At 48.3% G+C, this 4962-nt stretch overlaps 1 non-coding gene across 1 annotated transcript; it reads right to left on the minus strand.

Moving 5' to 3' along the window:
• Nucleotides 1-4403: 4403 nt before the first annotated feature.
• On the minus strand, nucleotides 4404-4485 carry TRNAS-UGA. The gene has a single exon. It is a non-coding gene; the product is annotated as a tRNA-Ser (tRNA).
• Nucleotides 4486-4962: the final 477 nt, after the last annotated feature.

Raw genomic sequence — 4962 nt, forward strand, 5'->3', positions numbered from 1 at the left:
TGAATATTAATTCTAATTAGTTTTTTTGTTAATTAGTCAGTTTCCCTTTCCTTTTAAATCTTTTCCCCCCAACCCTCCTCTTCCATCTGTTAAGACTCGTATTGTGTTCAGAGAGAACAGGCGTAAGTGGGTAAAACTACCTCCTTCTAGCACTTGCCTTCCTCTGAGGGCTCCTGGTTCTTGCAGTGGAAGCTACTGTGGACACAGCCTGTAATGGCCACGGCATGTAGGGATGGGCAAACAAGTTTTCACTGAAGGGATACATTTGGCTTTTGGGGAAGAACTGACTGGAACTTGCATCTCTGAAATGCCTCCCATTGCCTTGTGCAGGAGCAGACTGATGCAGCAAAGAAATGCTACAGCACCTGGCTGTACAAATGGTGTATGGAGCAGGGACACCTCAGGAGGTGAAGACATGCTGGAGTACACGGAATCATAGAGGAGGAAGGGATATGGTCTGAACCAACGTGCTGGGACTGAAATTCAAGAGGACTGTGGGTGAGCTCTTCTGCAGAGGGTGGGGCCACGGTGACGGGTACGGAGAAGCATGTGCTGGAGATCCCACTTCTATTGCACATCAACTCATAGACACGCCATATCTCTGAGTGGGCACTGGTTAACAGGTAACAGAAAAAAAAGAAAGTGTCATTTAAATAGTGTGCCAAGAAGGGAGCCGGGTATTGGTGCACATACCTCTCCATGAGGTAGGAAGCAAGTCAACCAGTGGGGCACTAATATCACGGGACAATATGAGCAGAAAAGAGTAGGTCATAGAGCAGATCCACATCTTGCAGAGATTTTAGAATTGGATTAAATCAACAAACCAGCAATGTCATGGAGGAACTCGGATCTGGATGGACTGAAATTCTGGGTCTAACTGTAAGATGCAGTGTTGAGTCACTGCTACCAGCCACCTATGCAGGCTGGCAACATGGGCTGCAGCACCCTGAGGAAGACCAGAGAGGAAATGTAGGAAGAAGACTCCCCAGCTTGCGTAGGTGAGGGAACTGTTATATTTGGACACGATGCAGAAATGAAACTTGTAGATGCAGCTAGTGACTGCTCTGTGAAGCTGCTTGTTTAAGAAGCTCACAGGAGGATATGCAGTGCACAGGGCTTAGTTCAAAGCATTGCACCTCAAGAACTGCTCTGTAGTGGTGCCCAAAACATACCTCAACTCTGTGTCCTTTCAGTAGCTATAAAAGTCAAAAATTCAAAAAGGAGAGCTACACAGAAATGAGGAAGCTTGTTGAAAAAAACTCAAAGAGCTCAGCTAAGAGAATTAAATCCTTACAGCCCATGTGTGAGTCTGTAAAGCCAAGAGATGATCACAGGATCAAAGGAGCACTCAGAGAAGGTAAGAGCTTTAGCAAGGCCCTATATGAACCCATTGCATCTCTCTTCACTGTGGAAGAAACTGGGGAGACTGATGCTGGAACTCTTCTTTGCTGGGGACTTGTCAGAGGAGCTGGCCAAAAATAAAGTAGCTGGAACGTATGCTCATATGGGGCAAAATCACAAGGGCAGCAGACCCACAAGAAAGTCACACAGAGGTGTAATGTATTGAATAGTCAGGTGTGCTGTGCAGCCTCTTGCTTATATCACTTAGGACCCAGGACTGGAAGAAAGCAAATGTGGTAGCAGTTTTTAAAAAGGTAGAAAAGGGAGTGTTCTGACATGGAGAAATAATTGGTAAAAGGAGAGAAAATTAAGGGCAGTAGCAAGGGTCATTTCCCAGAATTTGTGGTGGTCACAGGGACCTGTGTGAGGACAGATGCTATCTGGCATGTCCCTAAAGGAATGGAGAAGGAACTGAACAGTTAGGTGACTTCACATCATGCAATGACAGGTGATGGATAGTGCTCGGGGGGGAGATTTTGGGGTTCTGATAGCAGATTTTGTCACATCAGTGCTCAAGGAACCAAGCTGTTGTTAGGAATTACCAGGAAAGATTTTGCAATTAATTAATTAATCTTATGCCTTGTCCAGTGAGTCCGTGCTAGGTGGGTCCTTCCCTCTGGTGTTATCTCTGTCTCTAGCTCAGCAACTGTTTGGGTTTCTGTAGGCTCTGCACAGTCATGCCTGGGGCTGTGGCAAGCTTTTCTTTTCATCCGCTTGGATGCCTGGCTCTGTGTCAGCTCCCCACTCTTCTCGGTGTTTTCCCAGTCTCTGGTAGTGCTCCAGACTCTCTGCTTGGATCTGCTCTTCCTGCTCTTCATCCAGGGGCCTTTTCTCCTCAAGCAGGCTGAGCTATTCTCAGGAAAGACTCAGTCTGCCTTCCCTCCAGAGCTTCACCCGACTCTCTCGCTGCCATGGTAAGGGACCACGGTGTCACGGATGAGTGATGCACTTCACTCGTAAGAGATAAGCAGCGATATGTTTTATTGAGATAACACAGTGATTTTACAAAGTTCAGTGCTAAATAAGGCAGTGGTTTAACAAGATTTGATGGCAAGGCGCACTCAGTTATTTACTGCATAGAGGACAGGGTCAGACAAAATTGTCAAGGAGACCCTCCCGTTGAGTCGTGAGGTTCAGAGTGGACCCCCTTGCTTTCCAGACTCCTTCTCAGAGGAGTCTGGGTGCGGCTGGATCCAATCTTAGTCCCAGACTTGGTCAATGGTTTATGTCTAAAGGATTATGTGCACAATGAATCCAACATGCAACTTAGCAAAGTTCGCAAAGTTTCAGCACACTATTAGTCACTTACTGAGGATCTGTCGTGGGTAAGGGATCTCTCAACCTCGAGGAGTAACCTTGAGAGGCGTCCCTTCTCAAGGGGAGATTCTGGCGTGCAGCCTGCTGCCGTGCAGCAGAGCTCAAGCGGCTCTGGGCTGTCCCCTATTTATGGGGTAAGATGATTGACTCATAGTCATATTTGCATAGCAGCCATATTTTGGTTGGTGCATGCTCAATTAGCCCTTGGCTATTGTGCTGTTATCTGTCTCTTCAGAGTCCAATTTGAGCCGGATGCAGCCATCACGACTGGATGCAGCCATCATGACTGCTACTGGTGGTTATCACCTGAATGGGCGGGGTGGGGGTGGGAGAGTCAGGTCTTGAGCAGGGTTACGGGTGAAAGGTCAGGCTGGGGGCGGGGGGGCAGGGGAGGCACATCATCACACAAGTCATTGGGCAGTGCTGACAMATAATCAGCTCCAATCAAACAGGTGCCATCTGTCCCAGGGGTTCCCTCATCTCGCAGACCAAGGGCTGAGACATAAAACATGTTACCAATTATCCCCAGTCCCAGGGTAGCCCCTCTGCCAGGCCCTCCCTGTGTTGGCTTTCACGTCCCCCATCACAGCTTTGCACAATCTCTGCTATTTCTGGCTCACGCAAAGTTTTAGTTAGAGCATGCCACAAACCATGTCCATAGCCTACTCACAATGACAGTTCAGCTGTRTTAGCACCCTGGAGTATAGATCAGCCCCAGCAGCTCCTGGAGACTGAAAACAATATCCTGGCACAGTGAGCTCTGCTGCAATTCCTCTGCAGCACTGACTGGCAGCACCAAGGGCCACACTCAGATTACAGGGACCCTAACAAATGCCAGCTCCAGCCAACAGCTAGCAACCACCCAAAGTGGCACTTACTGGCCTGGCCTTAAGTTGGCCAGGGATGCTGAAATCCTGGCAGAGGCTGCTGTGAGCCAGGCACATGGGATCCCATTTGAAGAGAGCCGAAGGCCAAGATGAGCTACACATGTCAGTGTGGCTTGGGAAGGTCAGTCACAGGAGCTGTGCTTTAAGGACATGCAGATCTGGCTTTGTCCTCAGTCCTTGTGTTCAGTTTCTGCTGTCCAGGAATATATTACCCAAGAATCATTAGGCTCCACAGAGCAGCAATGACCTTCTCAGGCAACGACTGTGGTTTCAACTCCAGTCTTCTGAAATGAAAAGTCAGGGGCTATGTGTTGGTTTCTGTTAAGGCAGTCTGAAAGTCCCTTTTGTTGGCAAGGCTGTTCTTACCCACCTGCCCCTGTCTCCCAGTTTCAGAAAAGTGATGTGTTAACCTCAGACAAATTCTTTTGACAGTGTGTCAATGTACATTCCCTGCTCTTGTATCCCACCAGCCTATGCCAGGTTGTGGATCAGTCCAGTGTTAAGTACTGATGGATCTGACCTGATCTTCCTCCATCATTCAAGCAAGTGTCTTCAGTGAGGCTGGGCTGACTGTAGTGAATTTATTTTCAAGGAACATAAAACATCACCAGTATTTCTGCAGGGTCCAGCATGCTGAAGCTTTTCTCTTCTTTTGGACATCAGCTGTTTGGATCCCACAACCTTCATATTTCCTTAAAATCCTTCGCCCTTCTTGCTCCTGAGAACTGAACAACCAGCAGCACACGCGTACTTCTGATGAATGTATTGCACTCAGCGAAGCCTGGCAGTAAAACCTCTCGCTGTGAGCAGGATTTGAACCTGCGCAGGGAAACCCCACTGGATTTCAAGTCCAATGCCTTAACCACTCGGCCATCACAGCACCCTGGTAGCTGAAAAGCTCTAAAAGAGAGAATTTCAAGGATGCAAAAATACCTACTACTCACCCTGGACACTGCCCATCCTGAGTGTTGGCCGCATCATGCAGTGACCCTGCTACTTCTTTCAACAACTTATGCTCCCTGCAGCAGAGCTGGGGGTGAGAATAATGAAACCGGTGCTCAAGCTGAGGCATAGATTTTTGGGAGCCACGGGAAACTGCAGATCATCTGCAGTACCTGCCAAGATGGCCCTCTGAAAAGAGCCTGAGCATTTGTCCAGTGGGGATCACAATACAGTCCTGCTGTGCAGCATCCTGAGAGACGCACAGGGARGAGCTCTGTATCTGATCTCCAGTGCTGTCGCACTAACAGACACCTTGTTGCAAGGGAACAATCCTCACTGGCCTCCCCTGTCTGGGAATGATCCTCCATATTTCCCTTCCTTTGACAGAAATGCACTAAACCCTTGGAAAGTGACT

Source organism: Apteryx rowi, unplaced genomic scaffold (assembly GCF_003343035.1).
Source record: "Apteryx rowi isolate R43461 unplaced genomic scaffold, aptRow1 scaffold_1709, whole genome shotgun sequence".
Classification (NCBI taxonomy): domain Eukaryota; kingdom Metazoa; phylum Chordata; class Aves; order Apterygiformes; family Apterygidae; genus Apteryx; species Apteryx rowi.